Genomic DNA, 23,416 nt, shown 5'->3' with positions numbered 1-23,416 from the left:
CCCAAAACCCATATGTTGAAGCTCTGACCCACAATGTGCTGGTATCAGGAGGTAGGGCCTTTGGGTGGTGAGTAGGTCAGAGGGTGGAGTGCTCATAATGGGATTAGACCTTTGAAATCGGCTAGTGCCTTGATCTTGGACTTCCCACCTTCAGAATGTGAGCAATATATTGCCATCGTTTAAGCTACCCAGGCTATGGTATTTTACCCAAATGGACAAAAAGACACCCAGAGAAATTATTTCATCAATGTAAAGAAATCAATAAATATGCTATCCTTTCTGTATGTACTTGATGTGCCTACTTTCACAGTGTAACTGATTGCAAGGAAGTTCACCTTAGGATAATAACACAGGACAGGTACATTAGTGGGCACCACCTCCTGACTCCGCCCTTCCCATCCCCCATTAGAAATGGGATCCATCAAGTGTCTTTATTAATAACCTAGTCCTCTGGCTTTAGTTAAGAACAACCTGCTCTGGCTTTTGATTAATGTTCGTTGTGGCTGTGCTAAGGTTTCCTGTACCTCGGTGGCAAGAAGGGAGCCCACGGAGCCCCAGCAGACGTGTCTGGTAGGTCTCACACACACACACAAGCTGATGAATAATTTATTCAAATGAGTCTGTGAATGTTAGACAATATTGCATTACAAAATAAATCAATTATGATTTAAAAAAAGAAATCTCAGTTTGTTGAAAAACATTGCAAACACAGGCGATTTTCTCTTTATTAAAAAAAGTGAAATCTCATTTCAATAAGAATCTGTTACAACAGCAACAGAGCCATTTCAGTGACTCCTTAATAGAATGCCCCCCTAAACAAACTACATCTGCCAGATGCCTGCTTTACCTTTTTCAATTAAAATTCTGCTCCTATTGTTGGAAGGTTAACTTTGAACTTACAAGGCTATGTAGCTCACTAGGGTATGAAGTTAGTTGCCTGTAAATATGCATAAATTAGCATCATTTATCCCATATGGAGTTTCCAACGAGAACTATGAGTGCCTCTCTAAATATCTGGATGGATCACCTTTTTTCCAATACCAGAAGAAGGCAAATATCATTCAAGAATGCTAAGAATCTCAGGGGGTTACATTTTTGAGAGAAAAAAATAACTCAATTTTGGCTACAGTTAAAATACAGGAGGGAGTAGAGGATTCTGCATTCATTCATTAAATAATGGAGTCTCCATTAATTCACTCAAGAAACTTTATGGCTTGCCTTGTACATATCTAGCCTGTGCATAGCCCTGAGGCAGGTGCTGAGATATATCAGTGCCTGCCGCCAGAGAGCTCACAGGTGTCCCTGCACACCTGGCACCCACTGTCTGCCCTGACCAGCCTGCTGTGGGCAGGGGGACATGCTATGAGATGATCTCATAATCCTGGAGATCTATGACTCATAATTCACCCCCTTGTGTTAAGCAAGAACTTTTCCCATGTGAGTCTTTATAAATTACAGTGTCTGGGAAGATAACTTGACAAGTTATCTTGACACACCTTAAAGCCATACATAGAAGCCAGGATAGATGAAGGAAAGATAAAGACCACCAAAATAGGGGCTTTGGGGCCATCGCTGAAGACAAACTTTATTCACTGTATAATCTTGCTTCAGGTGGACTAGGTTCTCTCTTCCCTTTCACAAAGGAAGTGACTCAAGATACCTGATATACTCTCAACCCTCAGAAAATGAACCTCTTTCCATTCACTTGATCCCACCAGTCACAAAGCACAGACTCTGTCATGCACCAGAGGGGCAACATGAATAAGAAGTGTTTACACTCTGAAGGAGCCGACCCAACCAAAGTGAGAGATTCAGACATGGAACAGGTGAGTGGTGTGGCAGCTGGGGCTGCTGGGAGGAAACCCCTGGCCCAGGTCCCTCGCCTCCCCCCAGGAGGCACTGTCAGAGGGGAACCTGGAAGCAAGGGCAGGAGTGAGCCAGGGCCCAGCACAGGCAGAGGTATGGGAGGAACAAAGCACTGGCAGAGGTATGCAGGTGGGCCAAGCTCCTTCTGGAAGCCAGGCAGGAAGAATGCAAATGCAGAGGCAAGGACTGGGGAAGGTCTTAGATGGAAGTCTAAGGGAAGGGAGTCATCTCTGTACCTAGCCACCACTCTCCCCCATCTCTAAATTCCTCCACCCTGTGGCTCTTGTTCACCTAATGGTTTGCAACAATCCTCATACCTTTGTTTTCTCTCGTTTGGCTTTACCCAGAGGTTCAGTGGTATGCTGGAAACCACCTAGCCTGGTGTGTGACAGATTATGTGCTGGAGAGAAGGGATGGTTCAAACAGGAAGTATGCTGGGCTCTAGAAATCTCCCCAAGGGAGAAGGAGGCCATGATTTATCCTGGGGCATACAAAAAACAGTGAGGACTGAATGTGACTTCTTAGGTGTCTCTGCACACCTGGGTTTGGGTAGTTTAGGCAATCATTTCTGGTTAACTGATATGTGGGTGCAATAGAAGCCAGGGGCCCTTCGGTTAGGGTTTGGGGAGGTGTCTGTCTTCACAGCAGACCTCTAACCAGTGACAAGGGATGGGGACCCAGGTCTATGCTCTGGGAAAGCACAGGACAAGTCCAGCAGGCATTATTGCCTCAGGTCCATGGGCTGGGGTTCATGGCTTGAGGAAACCTAGCCAAGACGTTCATATTGCAAATGAGTAGACAGACCCAGAGAGGAAATGGGAGAAGGGCACTGAGTGTACATGTTGTTTCAATCAAACCTTAAGCTCCATAAAATCACGAAACATCCCTATTATACCTCTTTGAATATCCACATTACTGGACACAAAATAATAATCAATAAAGAAATGTGACGTCGTCACTTTCCTGCTTAAAATCTTCCAGCAGCTCCCCATTACTCACAGAACAAAGTTGAACTACCCTGTCATCATCTGGACTCTATTTCTCCAGCCTCAAATCCTACCCTCTCAGGCACTATGCTCCCAAACCAGCACCCCAGGCCTACATGTTCCCACCCAAATATGCACACATCCTTATACCCACACTGCTCTCATACATGCAGTCCCTTCTCTGGCTCTACCTTCCAGCCAGTCTGAACTAGTTCCAGTCCTTTGAACATGCCAGAATTTCTCATGCCTCCAAGCTTTGCACAAGATCATCTCTCTGTTTCAGGGACTCTCTCCTCACCCCAATGCAATCCTTTATTGTGTTGAGAAATTCCTGCTTGTCCTTAAAGACCCAGGTCAGAGGGCACCTTGTCTGAGAATCCTACTCTGTGCTCTGAGAATTCCTGTCCAGAAAATGCCTCTGTCACACAATTTACCACACTGAGCAGCTTCTTTCTCCACAGTCTGAGTACCAGAACTGGAATCATGGTGTTCATCTCTGAATAAGCATAGGGATGGATGGATGGATGGATGGATAGCACAAATTCGAGTTGGATTGAATAGTCACTATTCAACAATCATGTGTCACAGGAGACAGAGAGAAGGCAAAACTTCCCACCTACAAGGTCTGAACCTGAATATCTCTCCTCTCCCCCTGCACCATTCCTTGGCCTCTCTAGGGGGCTCTTATATTTGTGAACAGAAGTAGAAGAGGAATTTCCAGAGTCATAGTTATGCCTCAGCAGGAGTCTGGTCCTAGATGTTCAAGTACTAAACTACATCCTAAAAATGAGTTTGCTCAGTCTATTCCCACTGGCCTTCATTGGCTGCAGGCTTAGCAGGGACCCCAGGCCTGCAATACTGCAGCCATTAGCTCAGATTCCATTATGGAGAAGGAAGCAAACATTTTCAGAATAAATGAAATAGAGAAATAAAAGAGAAATAAAAGAATTCTTAAGGGAATCCAGAGGAAAGGGCGGATCGCTTTATCTAGAGAGCTTTTCTCCAGATTTGGAAGGATAGGGAGGAAGGAAGATGATATTATGCAGCATTCCCCGTGTGGCAAGTGCCTTCACACATATTCCTCATTAAACAATCCTCACCACCAGCCTGTGAAGTCAGCACAATTCTTTTTCACAAATGAAGAAAATGAGGTTCGGTGACCCACAGGAGATGACCTCAGGGTACAACCATGCAGCAGGAGTTCCAAAATTCAAACCTAGGGGCAACTCCACCAAGTCTAAGGAAAAGGAGTGTTTCTTCCTGCCAGGAATATGGCTTTGACAAGTGACAGGCTATAAAAGACACTCTTTACTCGGATAAAACAGCACTTCTCAAGGTTTTGTCTCAGCTAGGACAGCCTCCAGGTGGGTAAAACAAGTTGGAGCAAATGGCTCTGGTATCATCCTCCATAGTATCCCCCTCCTTGGGGATCTTGCATCCCCTGGTCTGCTGCTGCCCCGTCACTGGCCTCAAGGAGCTGTTACCTGTCTTTAAAGCACTAGTTCAAACATCAGTACCAATTATGACTTCGGTTCCTCCTTGAACAACTGAGACAATTGGAATATTTGAAAAGGTTTTACCAGCTAGTATAGAAAAACAGCCAAGAAAAACAGAGGAAGCATGAAAACATTGTGGAGACCAAGGCATGAAGGTTAGGGCTTCTAATTTCTGCCAGAGTGACTCCATACCATGGTTACAGGCCCATCTCCTTTAAGGGCTCTCCAGGGACTACCTACAACTAAGTAAGGCCAGGGCACCCCACAGAAGACAGGGATGGCCTGGACCACCCCAGGTGGCAGGAGGCAGCATTTCAGCCTCAGGGGTAAGGCAGGCCCAAAGCAGTAGTCCCTGGGACAGAGAAGAAGGCCTGGGGTTCAGAGCAGCTGATGAAGGTCCCTCCCCAGACCTCCTGCACTGGTTCCTGTGATGCAGAAGTATAGGCCTCATCATGTCCTCCCAAACTTAATACCCTCTGTGCTTCTGTATCACCTAATGTGCCTACAAGCCTTATGGGACATCCCCTTTGTACTAGTTAGGGTTCTCCAGAGAAACTGGGCAAGCAAGATGTGTGTGCCATTTGTGCATATGTGCATGAGTGTGTGGGGAGCAAGAGATTCATCACAAGGAATTGGCTCATGTGATTCTGGAGGCTGAGAAGTCCCAATATTTGCAGCCATTGAGTTGGAGACCCAGGAGAGCCAAAAGTGTAGTTCTAATCCAAGGTCAAAGTCCTGAGAACCAGGAGAGCTGAAGGTGTAAGTTCCAATCTAAAAGCCAGCAGCCTAGAGATTCAAGGAGAGCCAGTGTTTTAGTTCAAGTCCAAGGGCAGAAAAAGACTGGTGTCCCAGCTCAGAGCATTCAAGTAGGAGAAGTTCTCCATGCTCACTGGAGGCCAGCCTTTGTGTTCTATTCAGGCTTTCAACTAATTGTATGGGGCTCAGCCAAATTAGAGAGGGCCATCTACTTTCCCCAGGCTACCGACTCAAGCATTAATCTCATCCAGAAACACCTGGACACACCCAGAATGACCGAATAACAGCTGGGCACCCTGTGGCCCAGTCAAGTTGACACACAAAATGAATTACCACAGGTAATTCAGCTGTGGTAATTCAGCAGCTACCCCTCTTTCAGCTCCTACAACTCACATCCCCTGACCAAGGCACCTGGTCTCATACCCCTGGCCTTTGCATATGTTTTCCTATATGGGACATTCTTCTCTCCATTATTTCCCCCTCGAACTCCTACACATACATCAAGACCCAGTTCATGGGTGGCTTCTCTGACTCCTCACTCTGTCTTTCCCCTGTGGTGTCAGAGCGGCTAAGTTCAGTTCAATAAGCTTTCATTAAAGACTTCCTCTACTATATGTTAGAATATGTAGAGTACTATAGTACTATAGTATAGTAGAGTACTATACGTAAGCATGAGTTAAGATGGATCAATACCCCTGTTCCCTCTGCATCTATAGTAATGGAAGAAAAAGTCATGACAAAAGATAATTTCTGAATAAGATAACAGGCATCTAGCCTAGCCTGGTGAGGTGAGTGGGGAGGAGTCTCTCTGGAGGAGAAGATTAATGAACCAAGTCTGGAAGTCAGAATAAGTACAATGAGTAGGAAGAAAATTGACGTTTCAGGTTTAGAAAACAACACAAACCACAGTGAAAGATATGAGCCCACCTATCTGTGTAGCAGGAACGTGGGGCCAAGTGAAAGAGGCTATTGGGGCAGATGCTGATGCTAGACCAGGTCATCAAACACTTATAAGCCATGCAGAGGACGCTGGCCTTTATCCCAGCATAGATAAGGGCAATGCCTTAGGCAATTATCCCGCTGAGCTTTAGGATCTGTCCATATATGTGGCTTACCATGAGAATGAGTTTCTAGGGAACAAGGACTCTGTCTTAGTCACCCTGTAGCCCTACCATTCAGCCCAGTGCCTGGTACAAATGAGTTGTCAATAAGGTTTCATGCAATAGATAAGTGGATGGATGGATGGATGGATGGATTGGATGGATGAAGACAAGGGTCTCATTTGGTCTTTGCAGAAATGTAAGGATATGTGTAAGGGAGTAGCTCCTATTTTACTGGTGGGGAAGCTGAGGCACAGGGAGGTAAATGATTTGCCTAGTCTCTGAGTATATTTCTGTCCTGAGTCCCCACCCAGGATTTCTCCTCTGCAGGAGCTGCTCCTCTGCAGGAGAGACTCAGGAGGCATGCAGTTGCCACAGCCCATGGCCTGAGACCTGCCTGCCAGCCCGAGGCTGCATCCACCATGACCAAACCAGTTTAGGAAAAAGAGGGTCTCTGGGCTTCCCACCACTGCTTTTTCTTTAGAGGTTAAATGTCAGAGCCATGAACATTACAGGATTTTTCTCTATCACACATTTAGGTTCCCTTTCCAAAACAGGTGGATTCTTGCCAAGTTTACTCCTGATTTCTTCCTTCTTCCCAGGTATCTTTGTCTTTCTCTGTTAGCTGCACTTGCTTGTGTCCCCTGATCTTTCTGCTCCTCTTTCTCTTTCCTTTTCATCCTCTTTTCCCTCCCCTTTTTTTTTTCTTTCTGTCCCCCTCTGGTACAGTTATCGCATCCTGCTAAGTCTGCCTTTTTAAAACTCCTGGTTCTGCCCTAGCATTTGCTTGAACCTCAAGTAGCTGTCTGCTAGACCTTTGCTTCTCCAGAGCCCTGGCTATGACCTCACCATCCCCTGGCTGCCCCTGACAGAACTGAGCATAGCCAGGGAGGGAGGGGCATTAGCAGTCAGTGTTGCCTGGGAGCAGTTTATGCAGCCTGGTCTCCTTGTTTCATCTAGTGGAACTGGCCATGTAATTAACTCCTCTCAATGGAGCCCACTGGTCCCCAAGCTCCCCTTACACTCACAATTTTACATTTCAAGGATGTTCCAGGGCCCACATCTGCTCCAGCAGCATGTTCAGGCTACATTCCTGCCACCCCTCAGAGGGACTAGGGTTTAGAATCAGTATCTGTTCTTTGCAGCCCAGAGTTTCCTGCCCCAGGGGCTAGAAATACTTCCCCATGAGTATTTTAGGGAGCAACTTCTCCCCAGTCTATATCCAGGGCCTCTACCCAGTTCTTATCCCACATGAAGACAGAGGAGGCAGCCAAATGCAGCATAGTGCAGTGGAGGGCAGGAAAACAAAGGACTTCAACTCACAGAGCTCCCTCCCTCAGCAGTGCAACCCCTTCACATCACAGAAATGGATTTCTTTGGAGGCTTATATTTTCCCTCTTGCAGAGCTCCTAAGAAGACCGATTCCCTCATTTTGGTCTCACTTTCTAGATAAGGAATATTTCTTGGTTCTTTTTAGCCTTAAAGGCCCAATATGAATTTGTAGGAACTAACAATGGGGAAAGACCCAAGCAAAGAAGTTTGGGGAAAGGGGAGAGCCATGAAAGGCTATGATTGCTCCTGGTTTAAATTATGTGGCTTTGTGGGGTGCCTGGGTGGCTCAGTTGGTTGTGTCTGACTTCAGTTCAGGTCATGATCTCATGGTTCCTGGGTTCAAGCCCTGCATCAGGGTCTGTGCTGACTGCTCAAAGCCTGGAGCCTGCTTCAGATTCTGTGTCACTCTCTCTGTCTGCCCCTTCCCCACTGACACTCTCTCTCTCTTAAAACTAGATGAACATTAAAATTTTTTTAAAACTTATGTGGCTTTGTTCTCTGCATTATTTTTTTATTGGAATAATGCTTTGTTATCCTGCCCTTAGAGGGATGAAACAGGAGGGCATACTGTGCCCTATGCATAATAGCAGTGAGTTTAAAGATGTCAAACTTAACCCCTCAAAAGGACCCATTTTGTGGCAGAAAAACTGTGCTCTCCTAATCATGTAGGATGAGAGTAGGATTCTGACCTTGAATGTGAACATGGTGGGTCTTCTCATTTGTGTTGTTTTCCTCTTTGTTTTGACTGCTGAGACTCTCTCAGACAAGCCTGCAGTTCACCTCTAGCAATGTCCAGGATGCTGTGGCCCCCTCAGCCAGGCACTAACTTTACCCCGCCCTCATCTCACCACAGGATCCTTGCTTCCCCTCATTCCCACTGGCTTCTCTACAAACATAGATGGAGAATGTGGCAGAGTCATAGCTGCTGTGCCTGCAGGAAATCCTGGGCTGGGGTCTCACAAGATCATTCTTGATATTCACTGGCTTTCTAGAAGGATCCCTTTCTCGTCCACTCTACCACATCCCCCAGGCAAAGGAGGGCAGTGGGCAAAGAGGTCACAGAAAGCCTGCTCAGCCCATCAACTTGCCTGCATGGGCTTCAGACCTCCTTCCTCATTTATTTTCCTCTTCCCTTCTCCAAACTTTTATGACATAGTAAATTCTTTAAGGGCCAAACAGTCCTTGAAAATACCCCAAAGGTGGATAACTAAGCCAGTCCCAGCCCTAGGGCCCTGCAGGCCACCTTTGGTCCACATTTGTCAAACTTCTGAACCCCTAGAAAATCTATGGCAGGGAGGCTTCCACAGCCAACCAGAGAAAACATTTCTCCATCTCAGTACAGTGACAGCAACATCCATCACCCTGTCATTCCAGGCCCATCTATGGAAATGACTGTGAGTCATGCTTCAGGACTGAGAAGGGCTTCTGGGTTCTGAGCCACAGCACTCAGGAGGAAACACTGAGGGCAGAGGAAGGAGGTAGAGATCAGGCCCCCTCCTACCTCTATTTTGGAGTATGTATTTTGAAAACCAATTGCAGGGGAGGAGGATACAAAGAATCTTTTTAGTTGTTATTTGTTTATTACACATTTACATACAATAATATCTTGCAACTCTATTTTTATATATATGTGTATGTGTTTAAATACATATATAAAATAAAAAATATATACATATATAATAAATTTACACACACATATATGCATACACATACAGGTAAAATATGCATGGTCTTTATTTGGCTGTGTATATTCTGAAGCTCTAGGATGAAGATAATATATATCTTTATCATTTTACAGAAGAAAAAGACAAAGATGGTAAGCATGGTTTACCAGAGTAACAGATTTACCTGGTGGACAAACTGAAACTATAACCCAGGTTTCCTGACCTCCACTTCAGATACACACATACCCTCAACACCTCCTCACCTGATGAAAGCAACACGCACCTTCCAGTCTATAGCTCTTCTGGGCGGCCCACGGGAGAATATGTAAGAAGATTTGGTAATAGTTTCAGGATCTAGAAACCCAGAGGCAAGAGAAAATAGACAGGTAAAAGTCATAGAGAAATACAGAAGTACAGAAAAGAAAGTAGGAAGCCAGGACTTGGAGATCAGAGACAAATTTCTACGGAGTTATTAATAATGAATTATAGGGGCACCTGGGTGGCGCAGTCGGTTAAGCGTCGAGCCCCGCGTCGGGCTCTGGGCTGATGGCTCGGAGCCTGGAGCCTGTTTCCGATTCTGTGTCTCCTTCTCTCTCTGCCCCTCCCCCATTCATGCTCTGTCTCTCTCTGTCCCAAAAATAAATAAAAAACGTTGAAAAAAAATTAAAAAAAAAATAATAATAATGAATTCTACTATCCCTTCCAGGGGTATTGGCTTCTAATCAGCAAGTCAATTTTCTATGTCATTGTTCATTGAACATCCAGCATACACCAGGCACAGAGTTGATCAATATGGAGAAAACATGGATGAATGGGGTATATTTTCTAGTCTCAAAAGGTCATCCTAATGAAAAAGACAGATAGTACTTAAACACCACTAATTGACCCCTGATATTAATCATCTCCCTTTTTCTTAGAAGTGCAACTTAGGTTTTAGCTGGGATTAAAGACCATATTTCTCAGCTTCATCTCAAGCTTGAGCCAAAGGCATAAGCAGAAGAGATAAGTGCAAATTTTAAAGAATATGCTGAAAGGGAAAGAATATGCCCTTCCTCCTTCCAGCTGGCTGGAATATGGAAGTGAATGCTGGACCTTCAGTAGCTACCTTTGACCTTGAGGTAAACGTTGGGTGAAACATATCGCACAGGAGAGCACAAAAACCAACAAGTCTAGGCCTTGATGGAGGCATGGGGAGGGATGGATAGCTACCAGCCCTGGGTCCCACTACCTCCAGGCTTCCCATATGAGTGGGGGAGCTCTATCTGCTTAATATACTTACTTTGGAGCTTTCTGTCATGCTCAGTTAAATGTAAGCCTAACTAGTCAAGCACCCAACAGATAAGTCAGACTACAGTAAGAGCTAATAGCATTGCACAGTGGGAGCAGAGCAAGGATCTATTGACTCTGCCCAGCCAGGTTAAAAAAAGCATCACAGAGAAGATGTGTGAGTGAGTCTTTAAAATGAAGTAGGATTCCCTCTGGTAGACAAGAGGGATGGAGCATTCCAGGTAGAGGAACCGCATCAGGCAAGCATGGAGACAGGAAAGCATGGGGTTTACTTAAGGAATGGGAAGTACCTAAATGCTGGTGAATTCCCTAAGTGGGGAGAGGCCTCCCCATGGCCACCTGTCCCTCCCAGGTACAGCTTGTGTGTGCAGCCCTGGCCCCCAACACCCCTGCTCACTTCTAAGTAATTACACCCCCAGTGCCTTTCTGTCTTGCAGCTGTTCCCACCAGCTGTTGTGACTGCTCTCACTACACCCCTCAAGTCCACGGGGAACAGGCTGCTGGGAAGGGAGGGCTGGGGGACTCCAGGGAGAGCTATTAAACACCTGCCGGGTCCCAGCAGAAAGGTTTAGGAAGATAATTTCTGGGCTTCCAGGTAATTTGGGTCTTGCAAAGAAAACTGCTACTTTCACAAGCACTGAGAGAGCAGAGACTCTGAAATCCAGAACACAAGGCCTCCACCCCTGTGTCAGTGATCCAACACCGCATAACAAACTACTCCAAAACCCAAAGGATTGAAACAACAATCTGATATTTCTCATGATGCTGTAAGCTGTCTGGACTCAGCTGGGCATCCTGCTTCCTGAGCTGCTGGCTGGAGTTATTCACATGGCTACAGTCTTAGGGCAGCTCGATGAGGGCTGGACAACTTGAGGTGGCCTCATGCACCTGCTTGATGGTTAGTTCTGCTGGCAGGCAGGGCCTCTGTCTCTACACTATTTTCTCAGAAGGATAGTCAGACTTCTTTTCAAGGTAGTTTATGCCCCCAAGAGGGGGTTTAGGCAGGACGTAGTCTGCAAGTTCTCTTCCACCTTAGTCTATTGGTCCAAGCAAGATAAAGGGCCAGCTTAGATTCAAGGAGAGGGGAAAGAGATTTCACCTCTTTATGAAAGAAATGGCAAAGTCACATTGCAAGACAGTAAGAAACCATCCACAGTGGAAGGATTTTTGTGGCCATCTTTAGAAACAATCTACCCTTTGACCACAATGATTCATATCCCTTGAACGTACTCATAAAACTCTGACCCCCAAAAGGGCCTAATCCCATTACAGTACCTGCTTGAAGTTCAGAACCTATCATCATCTGAATCAGATCCAGATATGGATGAGAATCCTTGCATGCAATTTCTTAGATGTGAACTAAAAGACCACTTACCTGCTTCTACACTGCCAACATACAACATGCCCAGGGATGGCAGCCTCCAGTGCTAACTTCCTTCCTCTCTTCCAGCCTCTACTAACAATCTCCTTGCTATCCTTCCAGCATTTGCCAGTCACATGTTTTAACATTAGTTATGGTAACTATCCGTTCCAGGTACCAATTTCTAGAGGCTGAAAAATGGGTGATTCATGTTATGTACAAGTAGAATGCTTGGCAAAACTGTGTACTATGGTGCCGTGGAATGTAGAAATGATTCCTAACTGTATTAGTAAGTATTCCCAGAGAAACATAAACAAAGGAAAGATACCCCTATATTTGAAGAGATTTATTAGAAGGAATTGGCTGATGCAACTATGGAGGCTGAGAACTCTGACAACTCACTGTCTGCAAGATGGAGACCCAGGAAAGCCCATGGTATAATTCTAGTCCAAGGCTGCAGGCTTGTGAACCAGGGAAGCCAATGGTATCAATCCCAGTCCAAGGGCAGAAGGTTGATGTAGCAGCTCATGCAGGCATACAGAAAACAAAAAGGGGTGAATTCTTCCTCCCTCCACCTTTTTGTTCTATTCAGACCCTCGATGGATTGGATGAGGTCTGCCCATACTGGGGAGGATCATATGCTTTACTGGATTCACCAATTAATTTTTAATCTCATCCAGAAACATCCTTACAAACGTATCCAGAAATAACGTTTAATCTGGGCACCACTTGGCCTACTCAAGTTGATACAAAATACTGACCATCACGTTAATGAACTTGTAGATCTAGCTGAAGAGATTTCCAGGCAGAGTGTAGAAAGTGCCATTTAACTTTAACTGCATGAAGTACATGAAGAGAGAAATGAGCTAAATAAGGAACCACTTTCAGTTTTCAAGGAGAATTTAGATAAAATGTAGAAAGCTTAAGGTAGTATCTCCAGCCAGCCAAAGACTTTTGAAGTAAGGAATGGCTGCGGAGAAAAGGTCAAATCAAGAGCATGGCCTTTAAAACCCTTTGTTAAGAACTCAGGAAGATTTAAGACCATGCATCATAGGCCCTTTCAGCATGACTAAAGGCTTTCTAAGAATTCACAGTACCATGACTCACAGCTCAAGATGGAGACAGGCCTGCCTCAGAAGAAATGTCAACTCTGGCATTATCAAATGGACTGGACAATAATCTCATACATAGAAAACTCATGAAGCCTTTAGAGGAACTGTATCAGTTCTTCCAAAAATAAAGGACAGTTCAGAATGAAAAGAGACCTCTGCCCCCATTCTAACTTTCTATATGCAGGAAGCAGATTTAAAAAGCTTCTCAACTAAAAGTATGGGCCATTCTTTCCAGAAAAGGAAGGACATCTCAGAACACAGAGCCAATAATCCAAAGGACAGAACCAAAATGCAAAGGACGGAGACAAGAGCTAAGAACTTTAAGGGATGAAGAGACCACTCCAAGGAAGCAAAACTGGGCTCAAGTTAAAGAAAATTATGGGCTCCTCGAACTGGGGGGACAGGCAACATATGTGTGACTGCATTTTAGAGTTTCTGGAAACCAGCATACACATCCTGCCCTCCACCTTTTGTCTGGGTATGTCTGCCTACTGGGACTGTCCTTTCTCTGCCTCTCTATTGTTTATTGGTACATTGTAAATGGGGTGTAAGTAGTAGATAACTTGCCTTTTTAATTTTCAGTTCTTAATCATTAGTCACCCGATGGATTCAGCAATACACAAGGGAACTCATCTATATCTGGACCCGATGCAAAACACAAGATCAAGGACATAACTCTTATACTATGGTGGACTAAGGCTTTAGAAGTTTTCTGAATGGAATGTTGTGGAAATGACATTTGGGAACTTCTGAGTAGGCCTTAAAACATCTTAAAGCTTCTTATTTTATCCTCTTAGAACCCCAAGTCATCATGTAAAGAAGTCCAGGCTACCCTGATAGAGAAGCCAAGAAGAGAGAATGAAGATGCCCCAGCCAAAAACTAGCACCAACAGGTTAAAAGGAACCCTCCACTGTCTTAAAGGTTGAATGCAGCTACCTGAGTGAGTCTAGGCAAGACCATCAGACCTGCTGGCCAATCCACAGGATCACAAGGAATAATAAATAGTTATTGTTTCAGGTAAGCCACCAAGTTTTGGGAGGTGGTTTATCACACAAGATTCTGATACCTACATAATCTTCCTGCCCATTTTGTAGTGTAACTCTGCTGGATTAGATGGAAAATGGTAGATATAGAATGCCATTGGTGGAAAGGGACTCAGGGTTACTGAGAAAAAAGATTTCACAATTTATTTCTTCCTGCAGGACTAGGAAGACTCCATGTAATCTTAGCAAAGTCAGAAACGACACAACACTCTCATTTTACAGATAAAGACACAGATACAGAAAATGAATTGTTCATTTTCTGCAGGATGGTTGGATCTAAGAGCATATGGGTCCAAGTTTATAGCAAATACAGGACTAAAATCCTGACTTCTAATCTAAGACCCTTCTTGGTAACTACAGGGTCTTAGCCAAGAAATTCTTTCATGGGAAAAGTGGAGTGTTGAAAATTTTTCCATATATCCTTCACCATTTCAAAATATATTTGACTGAGGCTCATATAAATCCAACAAACATTAGTTTAAAGAAGTAGGGTTCATTTCCTCAGGTAATAAGATATTCAGAGAAAGCAGTGCAGGGGAAGTTCAGCTTCTCAAAACTTTCACCAGGGAACTAGGATTCTCCTATCTTTTCACTCTGTCATCCTTAATGTGGAGCTTTCATTCCCATTCTCTGAAAAAATGGCACACCTTCAAGCACTGTTTTCCCATCACAAAGCAAGAATTAGAGAGCTAGGCTAAAATATAAGACAAAATCTTTCTTCTTAAAGACCTGGTGTATCCAGGAATGGAAGCTCTCCCTGGGACTTCTGCAAATACCCAGTTGTCCAGAATGATGTCACATGGCAATCAGATGACAAGAGAGGTTAGAAATGTAGGGTTTTGCTTTCTAGAGTCTATCAGACAAGGAAGAAAGAAGTGAAATAGGTCTTAAGTGAATCAACCAGTAGTATTTGTCATATATCTTCCAAAAGGGGGAGCCCAAACAAACAAACCGGGGAGAAAAGCAGTTATGGCACTACCATCCTAGTCCTCTACATCTTCATTCCTCATTATTTAACCCACCTGTGGATGGCTAGGCTCTTTGGATGAGTAGCATGGTCAACCTTCAAAAAGGAAGGGAGGGTGCACATAGAAACATCCAGAGGCACAGAGATCTTCTGAGAAAGGCCTCTAGGATGCACAATATTAATGCTCTTGTGGATTCATGGAATGCCATGCATTATGCATATGCCAATAAATCATCTTTATGTTGGGAGTAAGCAAAGAGAACACTAAATTTACAATAAATTTAAAATTAACCTAAATTATACATGCCTGGCAAATGGGACCCTTTTGTGAAGCAAGAAGCTGTATCTATCTGGAACATTCAGCCCAGGTCTCTGGGGCAGAATACAATTTAAAAGGAACACTCCATCGTCAGAGCTTTGTTTCTCACATCATTCTCTAACAATCTTCATTCAGCATCCAGTGGCCTAACTGGATCCAATCCCCCATCAGTGCCATTTAGGAGAAGCTCAGAAACTTCTGTTCCTTGGCATATGGTTAACATGTGTGAATATAGAGATGAAGTGTTACCGGAGGGACAGATAGAAGCTCAAGAAAGATCTACTATAAAAACAAAAAAGGAGGAAGACAGCCGGCTGGGGAGCCAGCCATCATCATTGTATAGTTAATGAGGCCAACAATGAAAAAGCACTGAGCTCTAGAGGAAGGCAAGAAATTATCCATGTTCCAGCCCAGGGAGCTCAGGCCTAACTTGGAGGCCAATTCTGGGGCAGAGACTCAGGTCCAGGGAAAGAAAGAACCACAAATACCTTCTGATGACCCTTTCCTGGTCCTTAGAGTTGGCAAATAGCAGTCACCTGGAAACTCTCGCTGTGTGGAGAGTATTACTTCTAAATTATAAACTTGGAAGAATTGATGCATGCAGGTGTCCAGCCTCTGAATTCCCTCAGTATCTCAGCTCCCAGGAAGCTGCCACAACCTGCAATCAACTAAATGGTACTACTTCCCCAGCCACAAGCCAGGTAACACCAGCAGGGGTTCCAGAAAGGCTTCAGGCCTCCTCTCCCCTCCAGGAGCCAGCAGTCCAGCTGAGGCAGCCAGACATGTAGTGTGCAAAGATAATTAACAATGAGCCAGTGGAAGGAACACTGTCCAGGTCAGGAGACATGACTTCTCATCTCAGCTCTCTTGCTAATTGGCCATATGATCTTGGAAAGGTCAGAACCTCCACCTCCCTGGACCTCAGTTTCATTATTTATAAAGTGTAATGGCTGAACTAGAATCAGTGGTTTTGAGACTTTGTTTAAAAGTGGGAACCAATTTTTTTTCCAGAGGCATGTTTTCTAGGAAACCAATATCAAAACCAGAAAAAAAAGTGAAGCTGATCTGTTTCAAGTAGCAGAAGGAATCCAGAGCTCCCCAGAATACGGTTTAGAAAACACTGAAATAGGGTACCTCTCAGCTCTGAATGGTCTGGAGGTCCACCAAGCTTGCTAATGCAAAATGCATGAGCTGAGTGCATGGAATAAACTGAGGGCACTGCATGAGGTCAGAAACCTAACCTGCAAATGAGCTGAGCAGAACAGTATTCTGCTCCAGGTCCAAAGGTTTAGAATGACACTAATCAATTACCAATAGATGCAGTGTCCAGCTTCACCCAGCTTAGTTCATAAGTCTGTGAGTGAAAGATTCCTCATTCTGGAAGACTTTCCAGCAATCCGGTCCTTGCCTGCTCCCGTGTCTGGTTCTGAGTACCCTAGAGCAGTGCCGTACAATATAACTTTCTGTGGTGAAGGAAATATTCTTTTTTTTTATGAAATTTATTGACAAATTGGTTTCCATACAACACCCAGTGCTCATCCCAAAAGGTGCCCTCCTCAATACCCATCACCCACCCTCTCCTCCCTCCCACCCCCCATCAACCCTCAGTTTGTTCTCAGTTTTTAACAGTCTCTTATGCTTTGGCTCTCTCCCATTCTAACCTCTTTTTTTTTTCCTTCCCCTCCCCCAATGTTCATAGCAGCACTCTCAACAATAGCCAAATTATGGAAAGAGCCTAAATGTCCATCAACTGATGAATGGAAATATTCTGATTCTGTGCTGTGGAATATGACACATTAGCCATCCTTCACCACATACGGCTATTGAGCACTTAAAATATGGCTGTTTTGACTTAGTAATTTGATTTCTTATCTCATTTCATTTAAATTTAAATAGCCATATGAAGCTAACAGCCACCATATTGGACAGTGCATCCCTGCAGGATCTGTATTTCCTTTCCAATTCCACCTTTTCCCCACCTAATCTAAGGTGAACTATCACTGAGAACCCCACTTGGAAAGTAGTAGTTTGAGTGCTATCCTCCATTATTTACTCCCAGGACCAACAGAGTCTCCTAGGCCCTGGCTACACCAACTATGGTCCCTGGAACATAGGAGCATGGGCATCACCTGGAGCTTGTGAGAAACACAGATCTCAGACCCCACCCAATACCTACTGTACCATAATCTGTATTTTAACAAGAACTCCAAGTGACTTTTACATTAGGCAGGGCACATGAGGAAACTGAGGTCCAGAAAATGTTCACAACCCAGTCGAGAATGGGCTGAAATAGCGGCTTAACCCACATTGCCTGATTTAGATTCACAGGACAGCTTACAGCCTCTCTTTATTTATCTGTCCTTTGTGCCTGCCCAGGAAGAGCCATTATCAATTTTTTAACAGGAGTCATTTAGTCTCCCAAACTGCCTGCTTACCCATTACTACTAAACTGTTAACACTTCAGTCCAGCCATTAACGAAGCTATTTAGCATAAACAGAAGGCAGCATCCTGGCCTCCAACCTGGAGCTAGTATAGCTAGACCAGCGGTTTCCAACCTCAAAGGTACTTCAGAGCCTTTGCAAACATTTGATTCTTGTTATAAACATATATACATATATATTAATATGTTAGAAAGCATAATTCAAAATAGCAAGAGCATGAAAAACGTGCAACACAATAAATTATAGCACACAGTAAACCTCCACCAAAGTAAATTGGCGATGCCAGCTTAAATCATCTTTGTTTAGACCACAGAATAATTTCTGCCATCTGTGGCAAATATTTAAACTTCTGGTGAATGTGTCATTGATTAGGAATGTGGTTTGCTCTGGGGTCTTTTCTCATGTTATTTTTTGTTTTTTAACTTAGATGTCCACATGTGTCATTGTGTGAGGTTGTTGGAGAAAACATGTCGCAGCTGGGTACATTCATGATGACCAGTTCAACATGGGGCAAGGCTCGGTGTCTGCTGCTGGAGGCATCCTCTGCTTTCATAGCATAATCTTCATGCAATCACCAGTGAAGAGGGACTCGCAGCATCATATGGTGATAGTTTAAGTGCTTAAGATAATTTATGTGTGATTCTTAATTGGTATTTTGGGTCGTTTTTATGGAGGTGAAATTTGCATATAATGAAATGCACAGATCTTAACAGTATAATTGATTATTTTGACAAATGTACACAGGCCTGTGGAAACAATCCCCAAATTAAGTAGAGAACATTTCTGTCACCCTAGAAATTTCGCTCATGCCCTCCAATCAAGCCATACCTCCACAGTCCTGATTTCTATTATGGTAAATTAGGTGGGTTTTTTTTTCTTTTCTTGAACTACATTTAGATGGAATCACACAACATATACTTGTTTGTGTCTGCCTTCTTTCATTCAACATGTTTTTGAGACCCACCTATGTTCTTACATAGATCCATATACATCCTTTTTCATTGCTGAGTAGTATTCCATTACGTGAATATGTCATATTTTGTGTATCCATTCACTTGTAGATGGACTTAAGCCTCCAGTTTGGGGCTACTATGGAAAAAGCTATTACTCATTTACAAGTCATTGTATAGATATATGTTTTCATTTCTTTTGGGTTAAATGCCTAGGAATGGATTTTCTGGGTCATAGGTAAGATGAATGTTTAATCATATAAGAAACTTCCAAACATTTTCCAAACCAGCCGGAACACTGCCACTGGCAAAGTATGAGAGTTCCAGCATTTGATATTGTCAAATGTCTCTTTTATCCCTTAACTTAGGTATAAAGAGGCTAGAAGGTGCATTTGGTAGTTTGGGTTTTGCTTGTGGAGTATCTTTTTTCCCTGCTTATTTGTCATTTGCATATCTTCTTTTGTAAAGTCTTGGTTAGAGTCTTTTATTCATTTCTTGGAGTCTTTCTTGTCTTTTTACTCCTGATCTACTAGAGTTCCTTTTTATATTCTGGATGTAAGTTCTTTGCCAGATATGAGTTTAATAAAAAATTTCTCACAGCCTGTGTTTTGCCTTTTAAATTTCTTAATGGAATGTTTAGTTTTTCTTTATGTTTTGAATATGCAAATAGTTTTATACAATGTTAATATTTCACTTTGATATAACAACTTTCTACTCTCCACTTTCTAACTCTCAGAGCTTTTAAAAATAAATAAATAAATCAGGGGTTGGGTAGGGAGAGGGAGATGAATAGGCAGAGCACAGAGGAGTTTAAGGGAAGTGAAACTACTCTGTATGATGTGGATAATGGTGGATACATGTAATGAAACATGTCAAAACCCATAGAATGTACAACTCCAGGAGTGAATCCTACTGTAAACTATGGGCTATGGGCAGTAAAATGTGTCAGCTTAGGTTCATGGATTGTGACAAATGCACCCCTCTCGTGGGGTTATTGATAATGGGGTAGGTTTCAGGGAAGGGACCAGGGGATATATGGGAACTCCCTGTACCTTAACTCAGTTTTGTTGTGAACCTGATCCTATTGCTAAAAAATAATATCTATATTAATAAATTAAATAAAGGAAACTTACCATTTGCAACCACGTATTGATGTAAATCTAGATTTTTTAAACTATTCTCATTTACTGACTTTATAATAAGTAAATGTAAACATTCTTCAATAAAGCAATACTTAAACTTTTATATATCACAACTGCCTACTATACTTTATTTATATTAAAGTTTCCATTCAAACAAAACAATTTTTTAGAAATCCAAAAATTGTAGGTATGCAGAGGCCACTGTTATTCAGTCCACTCTGACTAACTGTAAAAAGGTATTCCTTCTCTTCATGCTTGCAATTCTCTGGTCAACCATCAACCAAATAAAAACATTTCTACACTTATGCACACTCTACCTCACCATGTAATTCAATTATAGAATACAAAGTGGCAAATGCTCCAGGAGGCCCATGGAATCCCAGTTTGTATGGTTCTTGTATTCTTGGATCCATTATTAAGTTACTCCATACCAGTCATTTACAACCTCAGGAGTCTCTTTATGCCTCCACAAGAGCAACTACGGGGTCCCAGGGTTCAGAACTTCTTACCAGGATAGGCTGAGACTTCCTGGCTGAGAAAGCCAGTTTCAGCACTAATTCAGTCCTTTTGGAAGGCATTGATCAAAAAGGGGTAAAAGCATTCCTCAACTGCACTTTTGGGTTTCTTCTCTCAGAAATCTCCCATGACCTATCAAAACTTTAATTTTGCAGACAGGGGAGCTGTTGTTGCTGTTGTTTTTATGTCAGAGGTATATTCTAAAATCAAAGGATGGGACACCTGGGTGGCTCAGTCAGATAAGGCACCGACTCTTGATTTTGGCTCACAGTCGTGAGATTGAGCCCCACGTCAGGCTCCATGCTGTGTGAAGCCTGCTTGAGATTCTCTCTCTCTCCCTCTCTCTCTCTCTCTCTCTCTCCCCCCGCCTCCTTCTGTCCCTCTCTACAGATCACACACACTCTGTAAAATAATTAAATAAATAAATAAATAAATAAAGCAGAAATTGAATATGGGCAATATTGTTATTGCAAATTCCTTAAATTTTCTACACTACACGATGTTTGAAGAATGCAGCTCTGTACGTTGTTATATAATTGCAAATGGATAATATATCTACACATTGTGTATGTACATGTATATATATACAATTATATTTGTATATAAATTACTTACATATGCAACACAAGGTGATGATGCAGAGGATGTGGACCAACAGAAATCCTCACACCTAGCTGATGACACTATAAATTGGTACCACCACTTTGACAGTGTGCTGTTACCTAGTAAAGTTGACCAGCACATATCCTACATCCCAGAAACACCACTCCTAAGTACAAACCCTAGATAAACTCTTGTACTCAGACATCAGGAGCCATGAAAGAATGCTCACACCAGCATTTACCAACATTTCTCATGGTGGTAAAAAACTGTAGAACACACAAACGTCTGTCAACAGTAAAGTCAGTTAGGAAATGGTGAAGTACTCATGTGATTAAATAGTAGGTGGCAATATAATGAACTAAAACTCACAAACCCATTTAGAAGAAAAGAAAAAAGTATAAAAAAATACACACAGTATGATTCCATTATACAAACTTCAAAAACACAAAACCTAATAATATAATGTTTAGTGATATGTGAATAGTTAGAAAGACTTATAAAGAAAAACAGGGGAATGCTATCACACAAGTCAGGATAGTGTTTGCCTTGGGGGAAAGGAAGGGAATGGAAAGGGAGGCACATGGGAGGCATTCAGATGCAGGCACTGATCTGCTCCTTAACCTGGATGGAGGTTTCATGAGTTAGTTTTCTTTTTCTTTAAATTGTGTGTGTGTGTGCTTGTGTGTGTGTGTGTGTGTGTGTGTGTGTGTGTTAACCTCTAAACTCTGACCTATTTTACACTATAACTTATATATCAATACATAGTGATGCTTCCATAGAAGCTACAACTTTACGAGACTATATTCACTAGAATAACCTGCAACCAAGGTGTGGCTCACACTCTGGGACGCACAAGGAACGAAACCTGCAAACAGCCAAGAAAACAGCAGTTCATGTCTCCCGTCTCTGGTTCACTCTGGGACATATGCTCCCTGTATGGGATAGCTCCTGGAATTACTAACATTATTTAAATGGTTTTCCCCTGAAAGCTCATGGCAAAATTTCTATAATTTCACTATGCATACAAGACCCTTCACAGTTACACCTTGGTCTGCACAGCCACTTAGAGACCACCCGTGTGCTCAGGGGCCCAAGGTCTGCATGCATTGCTGGCTGGGCACAGACTCAGGACCTCTCAGTGACCTTTTCCCTCTAATTATAGGTACTGCTGGCTTAAGCCAGTCATATTATATGCATAATATTATGTATACATATATACATATTATATACATAATAAATTCAAATATTCATTTCTTCCCTTTCCCTTTCTCTATGTTTTCTCTTTGCGGTAAGATGCCTATAGCTGACCAGAAAGCTGTTCCTTGGAAAGTAAGCTCATTGAGGGCTGGCACCATTGTCTTTCTATTTGCAGCCCTGGTCTACCACAGAAGGTATTAGCTCCACACTATGGTGCTCATCACAGCCTGTCTCGATGTGCAGCTGTCTCTTAGGCCTATTTCTGGATGACATTACCATCCTCCACTCACTTTGAAGCCCTTCTCATTCCTGCCTATTTTTTCTCTCCCTTGTGTACCCCAGGTTTCATTTTCCCACTTCCTGTAGACCTCATCAGGAATCCTCTGACCCCAAGTGGAGTCTTCTCCTCTTTGGCCTGTACCCCATTCATTTATTGAGTACTTATTCTGTGCCCGTTCTCTATTAAATGCTTTCCATACCTTAAAATTCAATTCTCACCAACCTAGAGAGCAGGCACTATTATCCACATCTTACAGAACAGGGTACTGAAATGCCAAGGGATCCAGTAATTTACCCACCCAGGGCATACTCCAACCCAGGACTGACTGACCCTAGAATTCACCTCATTCCCCTGCTTCTCACCACTTGTACAGGAAGTGGTGCTGTGCCACCAACACTCCTGCCCTCTGCCCCTGGCTGCCAACACACCACTCTCCCTTCTGCTAGCAAGATCTGCCTGGCTCACCATGAAAACATCAAGCAAGTGGCTAGCAACATGCACTCCTTCCATGGCTCCATCTTACGCCTACATCTGCCAGTCCAAACCCCAAGTGACCTTCATCTTTCCTCGGATCTGCCAGCACCATACAGTGTCTTCCTAATGCAGAAACAGTGTCTCCTAGAGCCAATGTTTCATTTCTCGAAGAAAATGAACACAGCCTTTAGCCTTGGTGCAGTCTATTCAATCACCTCAATTTCTCCCAGTGGCTTGGTCCTTTTCCTCCTGATATGGTGTCCAAAATAAATCCAATTTCTCTGCTGATCTGAAGCTCACATCAAACTCTTTTCTTCCAGGCATGTGAATTACCACAAATACGTCCCCTGGGTTCATCCCAATTGAGCTACCTGACGCTCGGCACTGACAGTTTCGTCTCTTAGAAAGAAAAGGATGTAAGAATGGAGCTGCTACTCTAGACTTAATTCTGACCAACAAGGAAGAACAAATTGGTAAAGTAGAAGTGACAGGAAACTTGGGAGAAAGGGACCGTGTCATGTTG

General features: G+C 43.2%; 1 long non-coding RNA gene across 1 annotated transcript; it reads left to right on the top strand.

The window, feature by feature from the left end:
• Positions 1-812: 812 nt before the first annotated feature.
• On the top strand, positions 813-13,833 carry LOC122472657. Its single transcript, XR_006294496.1, has 2 exons — positions 813-1,826; positions 13,757-13,833. It is a non-coding gene; the product is annotated as an uncharacterized LOC122472657 (long non-coding RNA).
• The last annotated feature ends 9,583 nt before the right edge of the window (positions 13,834-23,416 follow it).

The sequence above is a fragment of the Prionailurus bengalensis genome, chromosome B1 (assembly GCF_016509475.1).
Source record: "Prionailurus bengalensis isolate Pbe53 chromosome B1, Fcat_Pben_1.1_paternal_pri, whole genome shotgun sequence".
Classification (NCBI taxonomy): domain Eukaryota; kingdom Metazoa; phylum Chordata; class Mammalia; order Carnivora; family Felidae; genus Prionailurus; species Prionailurus bengalensis.
The sequence above is the reverse complement of the archived record's forward strand: the minus strand, read 5'-3'. Positions and strand labels throughout refer to the sequence as shown.